At 48.8% G+C, this 25,250-nt stretch overlaps 1 pseudogene; it reads left to right on the top strand.

Moving 5' to 3' along the window:
• LOC118725181 overlaps window positions 1-25,250 on the top strand; it is a 48,805-nt pseudogene that overhangs the window by 3,433 nt on the left and 20,122 nt on the right.

A 25,250-nucleotide genomic window follows, 5' to 3' on the forward strand; every position in this document is an offset into this window, starting at 1 on the left:
AAAAATGCAGCGGGACCCCCTAGAGTAGGGGTGTCGAACTCAATCAGAGAAGGGGCCAAAATCTAAAATCCAGCCTAAATCGCGGGCCGAATGGTTTACTGAACAGTCATAAACTGTCATTGTGATGGAAACGCAGCGGAGTGCAGTGATGACAGCGCGGTGCGGGCCACATTGCAAGGCCTGGCGGGACGGATTTGGCCCGCGGGCCTTGTGTTTGACACATGTGCCCTAGAGAATCTGAGATTCCTAACGTGTGTCCCAGCTGCACCCCTGAGCTGTCCCTGAGGCTCCGGCTCATCGGGACTTTCCTTCCCCCGTTGGATTGCAGAGAGCCTTCTGACCACACAGTGAGCAGCACAGCAGAGGTGCCATGGGCTGGAAGACATGGGCTTCGGATCCAGATCTAGATCTGAATCCCGTTCTGGCCTCCATCGCCTGCATGATCTTAGGCAAGTGAAGGCATCTCCCTGAGCCTTCGGTTCTTCCCGTGTAGAACACGGCCGTGCCTGCCTTGCAGGATCGAAGGGAATGTGTGCAAAGACTTGCCCCCACACCTCCATTCCCCGACCCCTGTCAAGCCAGGCTTCCGTTCTCTTTTATCAAGGTAGCATCTCAGGAGGTAGGCTCCTGGTAGGGGAACTTTCTTTGTGGATTAACAATGTGTCTGATTCAAGAGGGTAATTTAAAGCTCTTGACAGAGTTCTGAAAATCCTCGGGGAAAACCACCCCTGGTCCTGTCAGCGGCGAGCAGGGAGCCAAAGGGCCGAAGCACCTTGCCAGCGCCGGGCCCTGTGATTTAGGAAGCTGCCGGCTCTCTGAGGACCAGCCGTGGACTCCAGTTCCTCCCCCCATAGACAGCGGGAGTTTGAGGTGACATTGAACTGTCCGGTCGAACCTCTTCCTTTTATGGTTGAGTAAACTGAGGCCCAGAAAGGGGCTGCAGTTTTCTGCGGGGCTCCTTAAATAGCTGAGTCAGTCTGAGGGGGGGCGCGCCCCATCCATCTGGGTTTCCACTTGGAAATTGCAGTGCTCTTGCCCAGATCTGCGGGGAAGCCAAAACTTGTCTATTTTTAATGCCAAATAGCTGCCTCTTCTCCTGTAAAACATGGCACTTCTAACCACTCTATATTTGGACGGAGAGGTTTATTTTTACTGGAGTGTGGTAGGAGTGCGGCCTGGTGCCACGTCCGGATGTTATTCTACATTTCACGTGCTGGGTTGTAGTTGAGCCCATTAGCAGCTCCTATGAGCTACACAGGGAATTAGTAGGTGATTGGTGATGTACTGTCTTTCTTTCAAGTCATCTGCTCCTACTTTGGGTACGGCTGCATTCAATTGCCTCGGCTGGAAACCTGAGAGCTCACCCTGTCCCTCCCTGCCCCTCCCTTTCTCTCTCTCTCAACCCTTCCCAGGAAGTCCAGAGAGAAGTTAAAGGCACAGCTGCCCCGGTTTGAACCCAGGCTCTGCTGCTCACCTGCTGAATGGCATCCGGCAGGTCACATAGCCTTTCTGTGCCTCGGTTTCCTTATCTGTAAAATGGGATGACAATAGCATCTGTCTAAAGTCATTGTGAGCATTAAATATGTGAATACGTGTCAGGTGCTTAGAATAATGCTTGGTACATATTAAGTTGTCAATAAATGTTAGCTGGGCCCTGACCAGATCCTTCAGTTGGTTAGGCAGGGGTCCTCAAACTTTTTAAAGTGGGGGCCAGATCACGGTCCCTCAGAGAGCTGGAGGGCCGGACTATATGAACTACTAATTCCTACTGTAACACCTCGGCTGCGCTCACGGCCCAAAAAACCTGGCGGGCCGGATCAGACTCCTCTGTGGGCCGCATGTGGCCCGCGGGCCGTAGTTTGAAGACGCCTGACCGTTAGAGCATTGCCCCTCATATGCCAAGGTTGCAGGTAGGATCCTCAGAGCACTTGTAAGAACCAAGTAATAAATGCATGAATACAAGGCGTAAGTGGAACAACAAACCAATGTTTCTCTTTCCCACTCTTTCTTCTCTCTAAAAATCAATAATAAAAAAAAGGCCTCTGCCTCCTCTTAAATAATGTTAGCTGATAATAGTATTACTTTTATTATCATTATTTGTAGGCACCCAATCAATATGCTCTGACCAGTATTGATTTCAGAGAGGAAAGGAGAGGAAGAGAGAAAGAGAAACATCAATGATGAGTAAGAATCACTGATTGGCTGCCTCCTGCACATCCCAATTGGGGATTGAGCCTGCAACCTGGGCATGCGTCCTTGACCAGAATTGAACCCAGGACCCTTCATTCTGCAGGCTGATGCTCTATCTACTGAGCCAAACTGGCTAGAGAGCAAAGTCTGACCATCCTTACTAGGAATTGTCTTTTGCACATATCTTCTATCTCTGCTGTGTTGTTCTAATAGGATTCTTTTTGTTTTCCTTCCCCTCCCCCACTAAACAAATGTAGAGTCTCCTGACTGGTCTCCCTGCCAGCCTTATTCCTCCCACAGTGACCGCTTTGCGCAGACACGTTTCTAAAGGACAGGCCCGGTCCCCCTGGCCTCCACGGGAGAGCTCGCACTCCCGAATCAAGCTCCCAGTCCTTAGCCTGCCTCTCCGGCTAGCCCCGGAATTGGAATTCTGCATTTGTATTCTGTATAACGAAATATTCCCAAACCTAGCAGCTCCCAACTGCAAACATTTATTATCTCACAGTTTCTACGGGTACACACTCAGTTTGGAGGGGTGTGGAGGGGAGAGAGAGAGGCATGTATACGGTGACATAGTGTAGCAGATGGGACTCCTGCCCTCCACTCAGGGAACATGTGGTGCCTGTAGTGAGTGTGACGTGGGGACGTGCATGACAGCCCTTTCCTGGCCTCACGGCACACCAGCAGCGTGTCACCCTGGGAGATAAGTGTGCCCCGCTGCCAGGGGCTGCCTCTGCTGCTCCACTGAGGCCACAGAGCCCTCTTCCAAGCTGAAGGAAACGTGAGCTGGCTGGGATTTCCTGAGAAGCGATATGTTTGCTTGTACTTCACGGGTGTCTGAGAGGACTTTTAAGGGCAATTTTCACATCATGTGATGTTTGCCCCGTAAGAGGGCTTGGAACCAGCTCTTGTGGAAAATGAGACTCCATTGGACCACTAAAACCCCAGTCATTCTCCCTTAATCCCCTGCTTCTCAGAAGAAGTGTTTGTCCTCCTACACGGAAAGGCTCCGAATGGAATTGGAGTTGCCCTGAAGGGAGGGTGAGAGCAAGTGATGTCCTCTCTGGCTGGTGCCTTTGCTGCCATTCAAAGATCCACGGGCTCCAGGCTGCCTTGCAGGGGAATCCGGCACTAGCATTTGAATTATGCCCTGCGCTGCAGGCGAGGGGAGATAGGTCCACTGAGTGAGTCAACGGCACTGGCTGAACCCTTTCCATGAGCAAGGCATCAGCCTAACCCATGCACAGATTTTAAAGAAACAAGCCAGCCCTGGCCGGTGTGGCTCAGCTGGAGCACCATCATCCTGTGCACCAAAAGGTGGTTGGTTTGATTCCCCATCGGAGCACATGCCCAGATTGCTCTATTGCAAGAGATAGCCGATGCATGTCTTATGCTCACATCGATGTTTCTCCCTCTCTAGAAATCAATAAAACTCTTATAAAATAAAATAAAGAAGCAGGCCACAGGATGCCTGCACTCAAAATTACAGCCTAAAAGAAATCCAGTTGGGATGAAGGCGTGGAAACCCCATCTGATCAGGATTAAGGAGACTGAGACTGAGTTTTTAGACGGACTCTGTCGCTAACTGGCTGAAGGACTCTGGGCAAAGAAGTGACTTCACTTCTCCGGTCCTTGGTGTCCTCACCTGTAAAATGAGGTAGTACCAGACTGCATGTCTGTGAAGAGCAAGAAGTACAAAAACTTTGAAACCCACCCTGGGCAGGTAGTTTGGTTGGCTACAATGTCATCCTGATACGCCAAGGTTGTAGGTTGGATCCCCAGTCAGGGCACATACAAGAATCAACCAATGAATGCATAAATGAGTGGAACATCAAATCAATGTTTCTCTCTCCCCCTCCTTTCCTTCCTCCCTTCCTCCCTCCCTCTTTCTTTCTCTAAAATAAAACCAATTGCGTACACAAAACTTAGAAACCAAAGCTAATTCTTTCCTCTTTCTGTGCCTGACTTTGTTTATACCACAAGAAGTTACCTCTAGCCCTAACCAATTTGGCTCAGTGGATAGAGAGTTGGCCTGTGGACTCAAGGGTCCCAGGTTCGATTCCGGTCAAGGGCATGTACCTTGGTTGCGGGCCACATACCCAGTAGAGGGTGTGCAGGAGGCAGGTGATCGATGTTTCTCTCTCATCGATGTTCCTAATTCTCTATCCTTCTCCCTTCCTCTCTATAAAAACATCAATAATATATATATATATATATATATATATATATATATATATATATATATATATATATATATATATATATACACTTTTTTTTTTTTTAAAGAAGTTATCTCTGCCTCCCAGACATTTCGACCTCTGTATAACCATAAAGAAGGACAGTGCAATCTCGGGATGCACTTCTTTTATTATTCTGGATCTCAAAGATGCACCCTCCTTCAGCACACTTGGAGACTGGAGCTGTGACAGTGGTCTGGTTCTTTGGAGACCCCCATCTCCATACTTGGTCAGGGTTATTTGTGGCCACAGCCGTCTTTGCAGCCCTGCCATCCTATCCAGCCTAAAGTGGGCAATAAGCCCACGTGCCATTCCTTAAACTCGGGGACGAAAGGGGCTCTTGCTGAAGGTGTCTCGGGATTCGTGCAAATGAGCTGGTGGGGTGCAGCCAGTCACTGAAGGTGCAGGAGAATGTGGCCTGTGGCCCTGGCAGACCCAGGAGCTGTCAAGGGTAAAAATCAGGGCGCTTTGGGCAATCCCAATAAAAGGTTCTTGTTTTTCACCTGAATGAGTCCAGGGTTCTGCCGGGTGAATTTATCTTTGAAGTGGAGAAGGTTCAGTGCCTGGTGGCAACCTCATTTCTAACACATCATTACACTTGCCAAGTGCCCTTGAGCACTGGGCAGCAGTTTCATAAATACTGTGCACGCGCGCACACACGTGAACTGTGTACTGTTGCTGTTTTTAAATTATGTGACACAATTTTTTATTTAATCTTCTTTTTTCTTTTTCTTTTTTCATTAACTTCAGAGGGGGGGGGAGAGAGAGAGAGAGAGAGAGAGAGAAACATTGATGTAAAAGAGAGCCGATTGGTTGCCTCCTGCCTGTGCCCCAATAGGGGATTGAACCCAAAATCTGGGTATGTGCCCTGACTCGGAATGAAACCAGCCACCTTTCAGTATATGTGATGATGCTCCAACCAACAGAGCCACACTGGTCAGGGTGAACTGGGTATAGTTTTGTTGTTTTTTTAATTAATTGATTAATTAACTAACTGCCTTTGCTTCTTTATTTTTATTAAATTTATTGGGGTGACATTGGTTACTAGGATCATATAGGTGTCAGGTGTAGATTTCTACGATATAAGATCTGTATATTGCACTGTTTTAAGTAGCAACCTCGGAAAAATCCATCAGCTCCAAGTGTGGTAGATGAGGATGTGGCACTTCCTCCGCAAGCTGCTGCTGGTCGTCCTCCCAGCAGTGATTCCTCCCTGAAACGCAGAGAAGAGCTAGAGACATGTCAGCAACTGGGGAACCGAACCCACGGTAAGACTAGATTTCAGTCCATCGGGGCAACCTCTCACACGGGCAGTCCCCATGTACCCAGCACAGTTACTACCACGCTCCTGACCAGTGAGCACTAGAGTGTGCATGGCTCTGTGAATGTCTGGTGGCCACAGCTCCTGGTGGCCAGAACTGGTCTGTCTCATTCTGTATCCCCCGATCCAGCAAAGCACGTGACACAGGCACAGTGCGAAGAAATCTTTGTGGGAGGAAGGAGTGACGAGTTACAGCTGGAGGCTGGGGTGAGTATTGATATGATGTTCAGCAAGGTATGCCCCCATTGCCATGTTTATTTCTGAACTCCTCCTGAGGAGCCTCTGGGATCCAGGCTTTGAGTGATCGTTGTTTCCTTTTCCTCACCCAGCCGGAGTCTGAAAGTCAGATTCTCTCAGTAGACTTTCAGGAAACTTGACTCACTCATTTCTAATACATTTGATGCAGTAATATCCGGGCAGAGGTGGGATTGGGGAAGGGGCACATTGGCACTGGGGCAGGTGGGCTCTGAGCAGTGTAGCAGAGTGGGCCAGCCTGAGGACCACCTGCCTCACTCAGGACGGACCGTGAGCAGAGCCCAGGCTCACCAAATGCCTGTGGGTCCCGCCACGTTGGTGAAGGAAGCTGCCAGGGGGCTGCTGCTGCCTATGGGGGCAGCCAGGGTGGGCTGAGTCAGCCGCCCGCCCGCCTCCCTCTTGCAGTGCTCACCCAACACCAGCCTTCCCACTGCTGAGCGGGGCCAGTGAGGAGGAGATGCAGTGCAGGCTGCCCTGCTCTCTTCCCCGGCTCATCCCAGCCATCCAGGGTGAGAAGCAGGGGGAGCTGGGGGCAAGGGAGGGGGAGGGGGACGCACTGGCACAGGAGCAGCCTGCAGTGTTTAGATGTTAGGACTCCAAGGAAGTTCTATCAGATTATCTATCAACCCCACCCCCTCCCAGGCATTGCTTTTGCTTCCAGTTGCTTCAGCCTACCTTCACCTCAACACTGGCTGCGGGAGAACATGCATTTCTTTGCAAGCCAAGGAAGCTCTACTCGTTTTTTCCCTAAGGTCTTTGCTCTAGGATGAGCCACAAGCAGCAGCTCTCCCCAGGGAGCCTCAGAGCCTGACACAAAGAGTTAACCTCCCTCGGCGGTGCCCTATCAGACCCTTGAAACCCGTGTCAGCGCTCTTTCCCTCTCCCCCTGTGTTTAGCCTTGGGACTGCCAATCGCTCGCTCCCTGCACACAAAGGCTCCTCTGTTTCTGGCCAGGCTGGAGTCACATGTTTTCACTCTTAACCCCAGAGCTTTAAAACTAAACACCCACCCTCTTTGGCCCCAGATGACCCTGTTTACGTCTGCTGAGCCAATTCCAAACAGCCAGCAGTAGTGAAATCCTCTGCAGGGAGAGACTCCTCGGCTGTGGTAGTGAGAGAACAAATCTTCACTCTGTATAACCGGAGAACTTTAAGACATTTTGGGAAACGTCTCAAGAGAAAAAAAAATACCAGGAAGCCAGCAGCCTACCCCAACTTCTCTATTTTCTGAAGTGTCTCTTCCCAGAGACCCCAGGGACTCGGGTTAAAGCTCTCAAGAAACAGACATGGTGAGCAGAGTGTTAATGGCTGAGAGGAAGAACATTCTGGATTTTCTTGTTCAAGACCCTACTTTGTTTAACTCTTCAGAAAGGGGATATTTTTTTTCCTTTTTAATGTCTTATTACTTTTAGGAAGGCTATTCTCTTTGCTACACATCACTCAGGGGAGGAACAAAAGATTCCCTTTCTGGGTTTAGGGGACTGGCCTGTGAAACTATAGAAGCTTCTGGAGAGGAGATCTGGACTGTTCCAGTCCACAAGCCTGGGTCGGAAGGATTTGTGTTTCTGTTTTTCCCCCAAAGGTCCCTTTTCTTGTGTTAGCCCATGTTCGTGGTGAAGGAAGTCAAGTTTCCTTTGATTGTTCTTACCCTGATCAAAGTGGTAGACGTTGAAGGGAAAATACCAGAGTCCAAAAAATGCTGGTAGCATTGGGAGCCCCAGATTAGGTGTTTGTAAACAGGACAGATAACAGGAATGATCAACTGCCTGCTGGTTTCATGTTCTCCCCCAAAGGAAGAAGTGGAGCCAAGCAAGCCAGCGCCACGTCCGAGGCGTCAGTGAAATCCTCCAGCCAGGCATGGAAAATAAGTCTCATCTCCACCTGTGTTGGGGAGTTCCGCTGCTGCCTCTTGGCTTAACAGAGAAGAGTCCTGTGATCAAAGAGCAATGTCTGCTGGGCTTGGGAGGAGGAAATGATAGCACGTGTTTGCCAGCCCTGACCCAGAACCATGTCAGAAAGCTAGATTACTGTACATACGCTAACCTAAGTAGAAAACGGGCAGTTCCAGAGAGGAAACGGTGGACAGGATGAGAGAAGACGTAGTAATTACAGCAGAGACAGTGGTGCTCGCTAAACATTGTATTTAGTCCTTCATATGAGGTGGGCCATGTGACAAGTTGTGAGCACTAAAACATAAGTAGAAATGGTGTGTGTGTCACTTCCAAGCTGGGCCAGAAAATACCCTCGTACCATTCTTGACTCTCATCCCTTGTTCCGTGATTGAGGAGGCCTCTTGTTCCAGATAGCGCAGCTATAATGTGGTGTAACCTGTCACCTTGGGGTCCCTGAGGACTATGTGGAGCCAACCTCGGATGAACACATAGCCTAAGAGAGAACAAAAATCTCTCCTGTGTCCACTGGAATTTCAGTTACTTTATTACTGCAGCATACGTTGGTCTATCCTGAATAATAGAGACAAAAGGGGAACGTTTTTTGTTTTAATTTTAATTTTTTCATTTTCTGCCCATATTTGAAATCACTATTTCAGAAACATGAAATAATAGAACCTCGAAAGTTATTTCTGGTGCATATGCGAGTCGCCAGTCTGAAAAATGACATTTGAAGTAATAATAATGACAATGCTGCAAAATAGTGAGAATGTATTTGGAAGTATAAGCAATATATAAACATAAAATATTTTAAACATTAGTACTACCGTGTTTCCCCGAAAATAAGACATCCTCCGAAAATAAGACCTAGCGCATGGAAAGATAAGACATCCCCTGAAAATAAGACCTAGGGCAACTTTGGGAGAAAATATTAATATAAGACACTGTCTTATTTTCGGGGAAACAGGGTAGTACTTACTTTACTAATACTACCATCACTGCCTGGGGTCAGAGAAGATGGTGAGAAGCATCACTGACAAAAGAGAACAAAAAGCTTCGGATTTATGAAAACGCTAATGTAAAGGTTTGTGAGCTAGAGAAATCCAGATAGAAAAGGTAAAAGAGCCCTGCAGGTGTGGCTCAGTTGCTTGAGCATCATCCCAGGCACCAAGAGGTTGTGGGTTCTATTCCCAGTCAGACCACCTGCCCCGGTTGTAGGCTGGATCCCTAGTGGAGTTGGGCAGGAGGCAGCCAGTCAGTGTTTCTCTTTCTCCCGCTTCCTTCCTCTATGATCAATAACAATAAAGATGTTTTTAAAAGAATACAAAATTTAGCCGGAACCGATTTGGCTCAGTGGATAGAGCGTCGGCCTGCAGACTGAAAGGTCCCGGGTTCGATTCCGGGCAAGGGCATGTACCTTGGTTGCGGGCACATCCCTGGTAGAGGGTGTGCAAGAGGCAGCTGATGATGATTCTCTCTCATTAATGTTTCTAACTCTCTATCCCTCTCTCTTCCTCTCTGTGAAAAATCAATAAAATATATTTTTTTTTTAAAAAGAATACAAAATTTAAAAAGAGACCTTGAAAATTTAATCAGATGTCAATGGATTTCTTAGGGAAAGGAGGGAAATGCTGATGGCTCCTGATTGCAATTAACAAAGTATTTCCCTGCAAGGATCTATTCACCAACCTCTTCCAAAATGTTTGTACAGATGGTTCAGTTTACACTCTTGTTAAACACAGGGATTGTTGATCAGTTTTCTTATTTTCTTCTCAACTGCTGTTCTTCCTTATTTCCCACAAATTTAGTATTTGTACTACTGTGCAATTGCCCAATCTGTTTTCTCTCCTCTGCTGGCCACTTCCCATTCCCATATTTCAGGGCTCTGTGCAGTGCTCACTATGATTATAACCATTTAAGGTTTTGCTCCTTGTTCTCAGGCTCTATAAATCTTCGTTTCTCTATATTTCTTTAGGAAACATTCCTATAAGTGCAATTTCTGGGTCAGGGATGTAAGGAGTGCTAGCTGGTCTAGTACACACACCCCGAGAACCTTAAAGGCTTAACACAAAACAAGTTTATCACTCACCCTGCTGTCTACGGAGGGTGATTGGTGGGTGGCCTTTGATGTGGTGAAACAAGGATCCAAGTGCCTTCTGGCTTGTCATTTGGTCAACTTCACAAGTACCTTCAAAAGCCACTGCAGACGGGGAGAGAGGGGGCGGAAAAGGCACATCTGCTTCTCAGCCACATGGGTTTGGAAATGACACACACGGTCTCCACTCATTTTCTGTTGGGGAGCACGAGTCACGTGGAACCGCGCACACTGCAGGGGAACTGGGGAACATGGCCCCTGGCTGGGTGGACACTTCCCAGCATCACCTGCGCGCCATGGAAGGGTGCATCATGGTGCAACGACACCATTTCTGGCCACGGAGGGTATTCCAAGCCCCTGTGCATTGCTCCCGCTAGGAAAGTCACAGACACCTTTGATCACAAGATTGACTTAGACAGCTAAAACATCCCTCTCTTATTGCTAGACTCAGGGGGTCACTCTGATTCCAGTGGGGTGCTCTTCATGCTCTGTGTGCCTCTCTTGCTTCTGCTTTTACCCCGTATCTTGGCAGTCTTGCTGAAGGGGGTAATTTCCACCCTTACTCTTCTTTCCTTTTCGGGGGAGGGCTTAGAATTTTTGCTGACTGTCCTCGTGTCCCCCTTCCCCTGGAGCCTGAACAGATACTCCTCTGTCAGTGGAGTCTGCTCCACAGGGGTCTTTCTGGAAACCAGCCCCCTCTTTCTTTTGGGATTTGAATTTGCAGGGCACGCTCTTGCTGCCTTTCGGTCTATTGTTCACCTTGTCACCTGCTCACAGTCCTGCCTATTTAGTCTGGTCCCCAGGCCGGGGGTGCCCAGTGCTGATCTGAAAGGGAAGGCTTGGGGCTCAGGGCTTGCCCTTGGCCTGGCAGGCTCCTCTGCAGTGAGGGGTTCTGCCTGGATGGGAACCACAGGCAACACCTCTGCACCCTGGTCCTGCTGACTCGTTTTAATCATTAGAGGGGGAAGAGGGAGAGCCGGCAGGATGGAGGAGCAATGTCAGCTGTGTTTTCACACTCTGAGCACGGTACTAGTTTTCTGGGGCGGTGAGAATTGACCGAGTAGAGTGCTGACCCTTCTGAGTAAACCAAGTGTAGGCCCTTCAGGGCCCAGGGCTCCAGCTGCTCCGGTGAGAGCCGGCCTGGGGTTGAGGGTCCAGGGGAGGGAGGGATCTTGAAGCTCCAGAGTAAATGATACCAAAAGGATGAGTCAGGGCTGTCGATGGGAAGACCAGGGGTGAAACAATCCAAACTCCTTGAGTCTTCTGGTTTTAAAAAATATTGTGGAAAAAGCAAGACTCTAAAAAAAAAAAAAAAAATCAGCACTAACGCCTCGGGAGAATCCGAAAACGCCCAGTTCGGGGCGGGAATGGCTGCTTCACATTCTAGAACCAGAGGTCCACTCTCAGGCCACTGGGATTCAAGGTTCTTCCCAGTGAGCAGCCTCAGCCAACTCAGCTTCCTCCGCGGGAAGGCAGCAGCTGGGGCAAGTCCCCCTGTGGCCTAGGCCACTGGGCAGTGTGACGAGGAGGAGCAAATTATAAAGAGCCCATCACCTTCTTTCAGAATTGGTGATGCAAGTGCACTAACGAGAGCTGCTCCTGTTCTTCTACGCCCTCCCCCGGCGGCAGGCGGGGGGGGGGGGGGGGGGGGCCTCCCTCTCTGATCCTCGGAGTCTAACTCCACCGCAGGGCCGCTGGCAGAGGGACCCCAGCGTCAGGGAGTTGCTGACTTCTGACCCGCCTTGTGCTTCAAAGGACCCCTTGTCCCCCGCCCCCCCCCCCCCCCCTCACACCTGCTTTCAGGATAACCCTCATAAACGGACCGGTTTCCCGGAGAGAGGCGGGGCGGGGAGCAGCCAAGAGAAAGGGCTGCCTCTGGAAAGGAAGCCCGAGAGGAAGACAGAGTCTCTTTGAACTTGTCCCACCGCGCCGATAGGAAAATGGCAAAAACACCTTCCGACTGGATCAGGATGCAGAGGGAGCAGCCAGGAAGGCCTGGCTCCTTTGAAGGCTCCCCGCTCCCTATGAAGTCCGGCTTCTGGAGGGGACTCCAGCCGCCCTGAGGAGCGGGCCTGGCTGCCCAAACCACATCACACTGGACACAGGCTCTGAAGTGCTGCTGGGCTCCAGGTGGCCACCAGAGCCAGACAAAAGGGGGATGTGAGAAATAGATGCTGACGCGCTGGTGGGGCCAGGAGGGGGGCGGGAGGATTGCGGGGCCTGCAGGGAAGAAGGAGAGTTAAGGAAGGACAAGGCCATCTGGGATCCCAGGGACTCGGTGCTGTGAGGACCAGCGATGACCCAGAGAGACCGGGACTGGGAAGGCCAGTGCTGGCCTCAGGCAGAGGGACGGGTAAGGGTGCAAGTAGAATCCACTGTGTAATCCGTGGGACTCAGTGCAAAGTGAAAATGTGGGCCCCTTGTTAGAAAATTATGGAGAATTTTAAGATGGCAACAGCAGAGCAGTAAACCAAGTGCAGGCCCTTCCAAGCCCAGGGCCCTCTGCGGCTCTGGCTGCTCCGGTGAGAGCCTGCCTAGGGGTGAAGGTCCGGGGGGAGGGGGGCTTGGAGCTCCTGAGTAAGCGATGCCAAAAGGATGAGTCAGGCTGTCGATGGGAAGGCCTGGGGTGGAAAAATCCAGACTCCTTGAGTCTTCGGGTTTTAAAAAATATTGTGGAAAAATCAAGACTCTCCATTAGCAACACATTTATGACTTTATAACAGGCCTTCACATCTCCAAAACCATATAACAAAGGTGACAATTTTATGAGCCAAGTTATGCATAGCACAGTTTATGTTCCTAAACGACCTCAGTGGCTTTTGTAGGTCCTTCAGGACTCTAAAAAGTAAGTGTGTGTGTGTGTGTGTGTGTGTGTGTGTGTGTGATAATTGTATTTCTATTCAATTTTAAAAAAATATGTTGTTATTGATTTTAGAGAGAAAGGAAGGGAGAAAGAGAGGTACAGAAACATCCATGTGAGAGAGAAACATCAGTTGCCTCCTGGACGTGTCCTGACCAGGGATGGAACCCTCAGCCGAGATATGTGCCCTGACCAGGAATCGAACCTGTGACCTTTCAGTACATGGGACAATGCTCCAACCAACTGAACCACACCAGCCAGGGCCATACTTCTTTTAGAAAAACCTCCCCCCCCAGCCCCCCCCCCCCATTTCTCCTTTTAGTACAAAATGGCCATTTCTCATCCCCAGTCCAGACTAGCTTTGTTTCTTGTCACCGTGTCCATTCCATTTGAAGGCCACGATTCCCCAGTGTTGTTAGAGCTGATGTCACTTGGGCCACACATCTCCCCCTCCCCTAGGTCTCACCTACCCTCAGTCATTGTACACACCAACCGCCCTCTGACAACAGAGTTCAGGGGGAAGAGTAAGATCTGGTCTGAGAGCTTGCGAAGGGAGACTAAGAGTTTGAGGAAGAACAGGAAGTGAGTGGCATGAGAGCTATCTGTTTTACCTGGGCCCTGGGGTGGTCCGTTTCAAATGCCTCTCTCACTCCTTGGCTCAACTTCCCTCTCTGGGTATTGGGCTGGAGGGGTCCACCCGGGATGGGGTAGTCTGCACCTGCAGCTCCGAAGACGTGGTATGATCAGGCTCTCGCGGGACCTGACCTCCCGCTCTCCACCCGCGGCCTCGGGGAACAGGGACTGTCACTCTGGGATGTGACCAGGTGTTTTCTCTCCTCAGTGGGGTTCCGGGGCCTCGCAGGGACCATCCCCTCAAATGTGGGGACTCTTCCCAGTGGAATGAGGTCAGGCCAAACCTGCAAAACCTTTGCTCAGCAAGACGGAGACCGTGAATCTCCTCAGCATGGGGCGAGGAGCGGACCTGAGGTCCAGGCCCGTGCAGTGATGAAGAGTCGGATGATACTGTACTCCACTGCCCAGGGGAGAGTGTACGAGGAGAGTCTTGGAACTGGAGGCGAACTTTAAAAAGCAGAGCATTTCCTTTGCACCCAGGCAAGCCGGGGTTGTCAACTGCAACATGAACACCTTTTCCGGGCGTCCTCAAACTTTTTAAAGTGGGGGCCAGATCACGGTCCCTCAGAGAGCTGGAGGGCTGGACTATATAAACTACTAATTCCTACTGTAACACCTCGGCTGCGCTCACTGCCCAAAAAACCTGGCGGGCCGGATCAGACTCCTCTGCCGTAGTTTGAAGACCCCTGTAAGCAGAGAAGGGAAGGGAACTAAAGTTTTGCCACCTTGAAGCTGCCTTTTGGGATGTTGATTTTAAGCTGTTTACTAAGAAACGAGACTCAGGAAGAACCTCTGACCCTCCCCCCTTTCCTGCCCAAGAGATTCAGACAGAGAAACTTGCTTTCGGAAGGGTGTCTCGGCTTAATCGTCTTACAAATCTTCACCCTGGCCTTTCTCCAAGCCCGTTAGCTGGATGCCCACGGTGTGCCATTGTGGGGCTGCCTGGCCAGCATTTCCCTGCCGTGTCCTTCCTCAGCTACCTGTACACCGCCCACCCTCACTTTTGAAATCTAAGAGCCTGTCTGTGCGCTCCCCTTTTCTCCTTTGTCCAAAAATGTCCCGTGCACCCAATAGGGCCGCCCCGTCTCTGGAATGCTCATGCTTATTTGATTCCCCATGCACATGTATGAACATTTGGCTTTCTCCTGTTAATCAGCTTCTGTTAATTGGATGAGTAGGAGCCCAGCCAGCAGGGTTCAGAAGGCGGGAGGGAGAGTATTCGCTATTTGTAGCCCCCGCAGCAGCTCAGAAGCGCCCTCCAGGGTGGGGGTGCTGAGGCGGGGCTTTGGGGGGACAGGAAAAGAGAAAGCCCTCCCGGGGCCCCAGTCTGAAGCCGCTTTGGAGCCTCGGTACCTGCTCTTCCCGCTCACAGACACCAGCCAAGCCTAGCAACCCCCGCGGGGTCTCAGTCCCCCTCCCGGCCCCCCCCACCCCAGTCTGGGGCCCCGGGCAGCCGCCCTCCCCCCCCCCGCGCCAGGGCAGGCAGAGGCCGGAAGGGGCAGCCCCCGGGGAGGCCCGGAGGTCAGCCGTGCCCGCGCGGCCGGGGTGACGGTGAGCAGCCGCCGGCGGCCGCCGTGCCAGGGCCGCCGGCTCCGTCTGGCCGTACGGGCGCTGGCGCCGGGCCAGGCCCCTGCCCGCCGGTCACACTCGGCCGGCGCGGCGGCCCGGCCCCTCAGCTCCTCGCCAAGGCCATTGTCTGGGCCCTGCCCGGCGCTATTTACTCCGGGGGCGGGCGGGCGGGCGGGGCGCCGCCGCCGCGGGCTGAGGGCCGGCGGGGCGCAGGCCGGGAGGCTGGTGGCGGCGGCGGGCAGAGCCCAGGACTGGGGAGGGGTCCGGGTGTTCACCTTTTTGTTTTTGTTTTTGTTTTTGTTTTTGCCACATCACAGAGCCCCCCTGAGGTGGAGCGGGACTGTGCGCGGCCAGAGGAGCCGAACCTGAGGGGTGGGGGTGGGAGTGGGGTGGGTGGGGGTGGGAGTGGGGTGGGTAGGGGTGGGAGTGGGGGTGGGGTGGGGTGGGGAGGTCACCAGCTCCCAGACAGTGGCCTTCAAATCCTCTAAACATTTTTTTACATTACATACCCTCTTGTATTCTTTTTTAAGTTGGCATTTAGAACTTTTCATCAGAAGCTTCAACAGTTCCAAAGAATATCCTTTCTAGCACTTGATGAAAATGGATTTTTTTCACTTCTATCTGCCTGTATTTGATTATATAGTACAGTTTTCATTATGAAAACTCCAAGAAAAAATAATATTGATATGTTAAAATAAAAAATGTTCATGTCCAAAGGAATGCAAACATCATAGCAATTGGACATCCTCCATTATCCATTTAAAAAAAATTGAGAAACACACTGATTCTTCGCCAGCTGGGAGTGCACATTGGTCCTTTCCTCCCAGGAGCTTGTCTTTTCATCACACCTCATTACAGTGTATCCTACTGTAACACAGCTTATGGCTGAAGTATCTTTTATTGAGTAACATATCGAGACAGTTTTTAGTTATAACTCTGTTCAGAAAACTCTGTTAATAATTCTTTTATGATTATAGTTGTTAACAGTGATTAACACTTGATTGGTCAAAACAATATAAATAATTATAAAATTTGATAAACAACTATTAACCAAAAAACGTAAAATCTTATTGGAAATACATCTTTTAATGAGGTGGTAGGGGTAGTTTTCTTCCAAAATAGTCCATGCGTATATGGATGACCATTACTTACTGCTAGGTTAAAGGCTGAGCATCTATTATATTGCCATGTTTTATTTTTATAGATTGAAACACTCAGAAACATTGTTCAGATAGATGATGATAGATAGATAGTAAATTAAATGGAAACCAATGAGCTTTTTAACAGAAAAAATGTCATTCAGTTCTTTGAACTTCTTCCAACTTATATGCCTAATATTGTTAACAGAGAAGAGAGGCCTTGTCTGCCCCAGTTACTAGTGGGGGGACAGGGAGAGAGGGCTTTTTGCCATATCCTGAGAAAAGGAGTTTTCTGAGACTCACAAGTGTATTTCTGTGGAATTACACTCCTGAGTTTCCAAAGGCCCATTTCCCTTAGTTCGGTCGTCATAGAGGAAGGGTGGCTAGTGGGGGCTTCAGTAGAGTGAAAATCAAAGTCAGTGTCCAGAGTTTCCTTTCCATGTTGGACCCGGGTCCAGTCCAGCATCAGGCGAGCTTAGCTTGTGTTTCCCCTGCATCCATCAGTCGTTGCATGTGGGGTCCACATGGCAATAAAGACAGATGTAAGAGAACCAAGAGCCACAGCCAAGTATGCCAAGAGTAACAAGAGATAACTCCTTTGTTTAGGAGATTATGTATCCCAAACTTTCAATTCCGGGCATTCATCTCTGTCCCCAGGTTTGATTGACAGGCAAGAACCTTCCCTATGCCCCACCAACTTTGCTGGGCATGTGTCTCTTTCCTTTGTTGGATTCTTCCCTCCAGTGTTTTGCAGGGAGTAGGCTGATGGAGTTACCTGGGGAGTACAACCTCGCAGCTTCCTGGTGAAGCTGCCCAAATGATATGCCTATAATGTCTGTGGCCTTCCCCTGGCTTCTTTCCTATCATTATTTTTTAAAAATATATTTTATTGATATTTTACAGAGAGTAAGGGAGAGAGATAGTTAGAAACATCGATGAGAGAGAAACATCGATCTACTGTCTCCTACACACCCCTAACTGGGGATGTGCCTGAAACCAAGGTACATGCCCTTGACCGGAATCGAACCTGGGACCTTTCAGTCCGCAGGCCAGCGTTCTATCTACTGAGCCAAACCGGTTTCAGCTGGCTTCTTTCCTATTATTAATAACTAATTACAATGGTATCAATATTACCAAATTGTTTTTAATGCTCCACTGACAATTTCCTTCAATCTTTTTTATATGTTTTTATTGATTTCAGAGAGAGGAAGGGAAGTGGAAAGAGGAATAGAAACATTAATGCTGAAAGAGAATTAATTGATCCGGCTGCCTCCTGCATAGCCTCTTGTAGGGATCAAGCCCACAACCTGGGCATGTGCCCTGACCAGCAATTGAACCTTAACTTCCTGGTTCATGGGCCAAGGCTCAATCACTGAGCCACACTGGCTGGTTGCCTCTCCTTCAAATTTGTTAAAAACAAAGAGTTGGAAGCCACCTAAGTTGTAAAAAGACTTGTTTGGAGTCACTCAGAGTTCTTGTCCACAGTGGGGTTCAAAACAGAGGTGCCACTTTCTCTTGTAAAACCTGCCATTCCATCAGGTGTGGAAGGGATTGGCTTGTCAGAGGTGCCTTTTTAGAAAGGTCACTTTAAGGAAAGAGGGTAAAAAATTGAGGATCAGAAAATGGATTTTTTTCAAGCTCTCTTGACGTACAATACCCTTTGAGCCTTCCTGGGATAAAACACCCCAATTTTATGACGAAGACTGAAAATTTATTTGAGAACCAGAGCTTAAATTCTGACTCCTCTGCTATGAGTGAGCTCAAAAATAGATATGACTTAAATACACAGTTGCCTGTGGCATCCAACCAACCAACAAAAAATTGAGAAGCAGCAACCCCCAGCTATGTGTACATTTATAACCTACATGCAGGTACTACCACTGTCAGCCCATATAGTATGTGGATTCAACTTTATTTTTATTACTTTTTTATTTTTTTAAAATAAATCTTTATTGTTCAGATTATTACAATTGTTCCTTCCTGCCCCCCCCCCCCACATAATTCCCCTCCACCTGGTTGTCATCCCACTCCATGCCCTTATCCCCACCCCCCTCACTGTTCTTATCCATAGGTGTATGATTTTTGTCCAGTCTCTTCCTGCACCCCACATCCCTTCCCCCCTCCAAGAATTGTCAATCCACTCCCTTTCTATGCTCCTGATTCTATTATATTCACCAGTTTATTCTGTTCATCAGATTTTTTATTCATTTGATTTTTAGATTCACTTGTTGATAGATATGTATTTGTTGTTCATAATTTTTTTTCTTTACCTTTTTTTTCTTCTTCCTCTTCTTAAAGAATACCTTTCAGCATTTTAATACTGGTTTGGTGTTGATGAACTCCTTTAGCTTTTTTCTGATCTGTGAAGCTCTTTATCTGACCTTCAATCCTGAATGATAGCTTTGCTGGGTAGAGTAATCTTGGTTGTAGGTTCTTGTTATTCATCACTTTGAATATTTCTTGCCACTCCCTTCTGGCCTGCATATTTTCTGTTGAAAAATCAGCTAATAATCGTATGGGTGCTCCCTTGTAGGTAACTAACTATTTTTCTCGTGCTGCTTTTAATATTCTCTCTTTGTCTTTTGCTCTTGGCATTGTAATTATGATGTGTGTTGGTGTGGTCCTCTTTGGATTCCTTTTGTTTAGGGTTCTGTGCACTTCCTGGACTTTTAAGTCTATTTCTTTCACCAGGTGGGGGAAGTTTTCAGTCATTATTTCTTCAAATAGGTTTTCAGTATCTTGCTCTCTCTCTTCTTCTGGCACCCCTATAATTCTGATGTTGGTACGCTTGAAGTTGTCCCAGAGGCTCCTTACACATTCTTCATATTTTTGGATTATTTTTTCTTTTCCAGTTGGGTGTTTTTTGCTTCTTTGTATTTCAAATCTTTGACTTGATTCTTGTGATCCTCTTGTCTGATGTTGGATCTCTGTACAGTATATTATTTTTAATTTCAGTCAGTGTATGATTAATTTTTAGTTGGTCCTTTTTCATATCCTTAAGAGTCTTGCTAAATTTATTGGCCTTTTCTAGGAAATTCTTGAAAAACCCTATAACCATGATTTTGAACATGATTATATCCAGTCATTTGCTTTCCTCCATTTCTTTCATTTGTGACCTGTTTCTTTGTCTCCACATTTTGGCTGCTTCCCTGAGTTGATAGAGTAGCTTTGTGTGCTAGGTGTCCTATAGGGCCCAGTGGCTCAGCCTCCCCAGTTACCTGAGGTGGACACTCTTTGTGCACCCCTTTGTGGGCTGTGTGCACAGTCTTGTTGTAGTTAAGCCTTGATTGTTGTTAGTATTACTGGAAGGAATTGACCTCCAGGCCAGTTGGCTGTGAGGACCAGCTGTGTCTATGCTGGGAGAACTTCTGTGTTGAAGACACCCTTATGAGACAAGACTTGCAAAAGCCTCTGTGCTCAGCTTGGATGTGGTGGAGTCTCAGGGCTGAGCAGACAGTCTTGGCTTCCTATCAGCCCTGCCCTAAGAGGTTCCTGGGTCTCAGTGTCCCACAGTAATCACTGCAAGCACCTCTGAGAGAAAGCTGCCCTCAAATTTCACCCACTGTCAGACAGTACAGTTTCTCTCCAAATGAGTCTGGGTCCCCAGAGTCTTGCCTGGAACTGGGGTTCAGAGCAGTCAGGAGCTTTTGTCTCTCTCCCAATTGAGAAAGCCTATCTCATACTCAGTTGCCAGCCCTCTCCACATGCACTCCTCTGCCATTACTTCCACAGCTCCTCTGAGTCTCAGTGTGCTTTTCTATTTCCTTCTAGTTGTAGAATTTTTACTCAGCCAGCTTTCCTGTGGTTCTGTATGATGTCCATTTTGTCTTTTAGTTGTAGTTTTGAAACAGTTGTGCGAGGCAGCAGGTTAGGTGTTTACCTATGATTTCCCTCTCCACTTTATTTTAGATTTTAAAACATAAAGTGTATTTTATTCCCTACCCCCAGTGGATTGTATTGTGAACCTTCTTTACAACCCTGTGCTGTAGAGTTTTACTCAAAATTGTTCTCAAAGCTCAAGGGCATGTGTGGAGGAGGGATAGAAAGTGGCACTGGAACCTTTAAAAGCCTGGAACTCTCCAATCTGTCAGTCAGTACTTACTAAGATTATGTACCAGGCACGGTGCTTGGATCTGAGAATACAAAATAATAAATTATTGTTGCACAACAGTGTGAATATAACTTAACACTATTGAACTGTGTACTTAATCATGGTTAAGATGGAAAATTTTATGTTATGTGATCCCAACACACATACACACAAAGACACGGTCTTTGCTCTTAAAGTGATTACAGAGTTTCATGAAGGAAACACAGAATTTGCTCATTTGTTTATCTGGCAATTTTTAATTAATGGTATGCCAATCATGCCCAGACCCTGTGTAGGTCCTGGGGAGAAGCCTGTAAGCAAAACCAGGCATAGTCAGTCTCTCCTAGAGTTGACGGCCCATGACCAGGCAGGAATGTGCACCTGCCCTGCCCGTTTGCCACATGTGGCTGTTTTACTAAAATGGAATAAAATGAAAAATTCACCCTCCAGCCTCACTAACCCCCTTTCGAATTCTCAGTAGCCACAGGTGGCTAATATTGGCCAGCAGAGATAGAGAGCTTTTCCTTCATTGCGAGCAGCTCTCAAGCACCGAGTGTGGTCACCGTAATGAATGGAATGTGCCAGGTCACCAAGTTGGTCCCTTGTCAGCCTAACCAGTCCATTGGTGGCAATTTGTAAAAGGTTTTCCCTCTGGGAGGGTGCAGCTCTATGCCAGGGATAAGGCTTGGGGAACAGAATGTGGTTCCAGGCCTATGAGAAGTTGAAATTTCTCAAATAGGATGTGTAGATCACTGTGTCATAACCAGGTCCCTGGAAGTAGAAGACTTGGGAACTCTGAATTCTGTCTAATCTCATCTCACGCTCTAGTCCCCCACCAATGTGGCCTGTGGCCTTGCTCATCCCCCCTTCTCTGCACCAACTCAATTCCCTTCAAGGTCCCGGTGAAACATCACCTTCTTTCTCCCCAAAGCCTTTTGTGCGCTCTTTATGAGGCTAATTAACATTCATTGAGCACAAATTATAGTTATGTTGTGGGTGGGTATGTGCAGCTGAGTGTGATGGTGCAAGCACAAGATGAAACAGTGTGAGTGGTTTTAAGTCCCCAACCAATAGCAGCTTCACCAGCAACAGGGCATGTTTACCAGGCACCGGGAGGCTCTAGGAATCTGCCCATCCCTGCTCCTCACCTGACCTGAGCAGTAACTGTGCCTGGAATACCTTTGGCCCCGCCTTCTGCCTCATGCTGCACAGAAAAGACTACAGGAAAGGATTCATTGAAGGAGTCTCCCCTTCGTGACTCAATTATCCAGTCTGAGAAGTGGTGAGGCTAACACCAGCTGACAATGACTGAAAGGTCTCCAGAGATTCTCTAAGGAAGCTGGCATATCTCCCCAACTAGTGTGGCTCAGTGGTTAAGGGTTGGCCTATGAACCGGGAGGATCATAGTAGAAACTAGTTTAGAGGGTCTCTGTTTGGATGACTTAATGCCAGACACATGGTGAGCGCTGAGTGAACTTAACTTTCGACAAGGGAGAAAACAAGGTCCTTATTACTTAAAACAAGGTCCTTCTTACAGCAGGCCGGGAAGGATCACTTACTTGCTGTTAGTGAAGCCCGCATCCTAGACCAGAACTTCAAGCCCCTGGTCAAAGCCTCGTTCCCTGGCAGGCCCCAGGCTTGTGGAGCGGTTGGGTAGTGAACAGCCCACCCCTGAGCCCTGCCTGCTGCCTTTGTTCCGTCCAGAGGGCCTGGGAGCCTCTGCATGTCTGTCTGTTCCTTTGTCATTTGTCCCTGGTACTCTTCCCCACAGCCTGCGGGAAGTTTCCCCTTCTTACTCCTGCCTGAGGTCTGCCTCCAAGCTACCCGGGCGGCAGGACCGTGGTGGATATATAAGGGCTCCGGAGGACTAAAGCCTTGGCTAAGTGGTTGGAGGTTGAGGAGAAAGGAGGTCATGGACAAAACGGGAGAGATCAAGATTACAGAGCTGGAAGGGACCCCTTCTTCTCTCCATTTTATAGACAAGGAACAGGATGCCCATTTTGCTCAACGAGACATAATTGTTTGTAAGAAAGGTTGGGACAATCATCTAGCCTCTTTATGCCCAGCTTTCCTTCTGGTGCCACATGCCGCCCTCGCCTCGCACTCTGCACAGCTGTTGTCTGGCAATGTTGCTGACACATACCACCCAAAGGCCCAGACTGCAGGAGGAGGCTGGGATGAAACCCGTCACCCACCTTGCCTTGATAGACCATCAGGATAATCCCATCACACCCAGCAGTCCTCATGTCCCCAGTCACCACCAGATGCCTGAGAATTTTAGCCATCCTCATCCCCAAGACTTTCACTCCTCGATTGCTCTGAAATGCCCTAATCGTTCCCAATCCCCAAGTCCTCTCCCTTTGCTTTCTGGAGCTCATGGTTTATCATCAGTAAAATCTCCTCATATGCCCAGCTGATGTGGCTCAGGGGTTGAGCATCAATCTATGAACCAAGAGGTCACGGTCCGATTTCCAGTCAGGGTACATGCCTGGCTTTCAGACTCCAACCCTAGTGGGGGAGAGGCAGGGGGTGGCCAATTAATGATTCCCTCTCACCATTGATGTTTCTATCTCTCTTCCTCTCCCTTCCTCTCTGAAATCAGTACACACACACACACACACACACACACACACACACACAGACTTCTCTTTGAGCATCCCTTCACCTTTCTGCTCTAAAGAAAACCTCTCTGATCCCTCAAACATAACTTTTTTGCAGCCACCTCCTATGGTGGCGATTTCCTTCTCCTACATCCCTCGTACCAATGTGTCTGGAGGTGGGGAGTTATCCTCCTTGTTCCCAAGGGCTATTTCTAGGATTTTCTCCTTCCGAACCCTAAAACTCCATATCATTTGAAGGCCATGCCATCCGACCAAAGCAGCCACAATCCCTTCTAGACATTTACCATACTTCAGGCCAGTCCCACTCATTCACAGAACAGTTCCCAGCTCACAATCTTCCTCTTTTCCACCACTTCTTCATGATTTTTTAAGACCTTAGCATTCAGTCTTCATTCAATGAGTATTTTCTAATATTTAATATCTTAATATTTTTAATATTTAATATCGTAACTGAGCCAGGAACTATTCTCAGAATCGAGGGTGCAGGAGTAAATCAAAGAGAAAATGTCCCAGCCCTCAAGGTACTTACATTCTTATGGGGATAAGAACTATTAACAGATAACTAAGCACCGCATAACATCATGTCAGGGAGAGATGCTACAAAAGGAAAAACAGACAGGAGGAGTAGTGCGGCAGGGGACCAACGAGCTCTTTCGGAGGCAGTGGGCAGGGACGGCCAGCCATGGAGATGACCCTCCCCACACCTCCCACTCATGGTCTTTGGCCTCCTCTCCCCACCAGTCTTCTTCCCACCTCACGCCCACTCCCTCGCCAGAACCTATCACTGAGCTCTTCTAAAGCCCCCACCCCTGACCACCACTTCCTGTGTTTAGATCATTTACTCTGTTGCCCTCCCTCTATTCTCTGTCTCTTTTTGGGACTTCCATGCCCCTGAACTCACCCCTTTCACTGTCCATCAGTCCCTCATTAGCCTCCCTCTCCCTCTGGATTCTGTGGCCGGTGACAGTTACCACCCTTTTGCACAAGCCCCCCCACTCTCTGGGCCCTTTCCCTCTGGTTGGGCTCTTCTGACACCTTGACCCTGCTTAGTCCCTCCGCCCCGCCCCCTCTGCACCTGCACCGGGTAGCTGCACATCACGGGGAAAACTCACCACCATGCTGACTAGCAGCACTTTACATTTCTCACCACAAACCTCAAGTGGGCACTCAACTGGCCCCGTGATCCTACTGTGCTTTTCTAACAAATTCACTGCCCCGGTTTCTAGATGACTGTTTCACATCTTCTCCTCTCGTCTCCAACTCTCAGCACCTCCTCTTTGTTCCCCGCTGTTAGCAAAGGACCTTGCTTCTTATGTCTGTGAGAAAAGAGATGCGGGCACAGGAAAAGTACCTGTCTTCTCATCATCAGGTCTCCCCAGGCCGGCATCTGTCTCCTGCTCTCTGCCCTCCTTCCGGTAACCCATGGCCTCCTCTCGGGATGCGGGCCAGCCTGCCCCACCTCCGCTCGTATGTCAGATCCCAATGCCTCCACTTACTCGAGGGCTGACCAAAATCATCCTTCTCTTTCTTTTCTTTTTTCTTTTTTTTCTTTTTTCTTTTCTTTTTTTTAAAAAAAATATATGTTATTGATTTTTTTACAGAGAGGAAGAGAGAGGGATATAGAGTTAGAAACATCGATGAGTATCATCGATTAGCCGCCTCTTGCACACCCCCTACTGGGGATGTGCCCGCAACCAAGGTACATGCCATTGACCGGAATCGAACCCGGGACCTTTCAGTCCGCAGGCTGCCGCTCTATCCACTGAGCCAAACCGGTTTCGGCAAAACCATCCTTCTCTTTCCCACACTATCCAACGGCCCCTCTCTATCAGATCGTCTCCTTCGGCATATAAACACGCTGTAATCTCCCTCATCTTTAAAACAAACTCTCCCTGGACGCTATAGCTCTTCAGCGGCTGCCCTGTTTCCTTCCTCCCACGTGTCACCCCAGCCCCTCAGCCACTGAAGCCAAGCCTTTGTCTCTGTCACTCCATTGAAGCTGCACCTGTCCGAGTCATCAATGACCTCCTGTTGGCACATCCAAAAGTCAGTTTCCTCTCTCCCATTCAGCTTCTCAGTAGCGTTTGCACAGGAGAGAAACGGCTCCTCCTGGAAATACCGTCTTCCTATGGAGTCCAGGACTCCTTCACTGGCTCCTCCCGCTCTTGATCTCTGAATGTTAGCGTGGTGAGGGGACTTGTTTCCTATGTACGACCTTTCCCCGGTCAGATCCCATCCGGGCCATGTCTTTAAATGCCGTCCAGGGGTTGGAATCCTTAAGGCAATGGGTAGAGATGGAACAGCATCTCCAGAACCCCTGCTGGATAGGAATCCTCGCTTCACCCCTGCTGA

The sequence above is a fragment of the Pipistrellus kuhlii genome, unplaced genomic scaffold (genome assembly GCF_014108245.1).
Source record: "Pipistrellus kuhlii isolate mPipKuh1 unplaced genomic scaffold, mPipKuh1.p scaffold_m20_p_1, whole genome shotgun sequence".
Classification (NCBI taxonomy): domain Eukaryota; kingdom Metazoa; phylum Chordata; class Mammalia; order Chiroptera; family Vespertilionidae; genus Pipistrellus; species Pipistrellus kuhlii.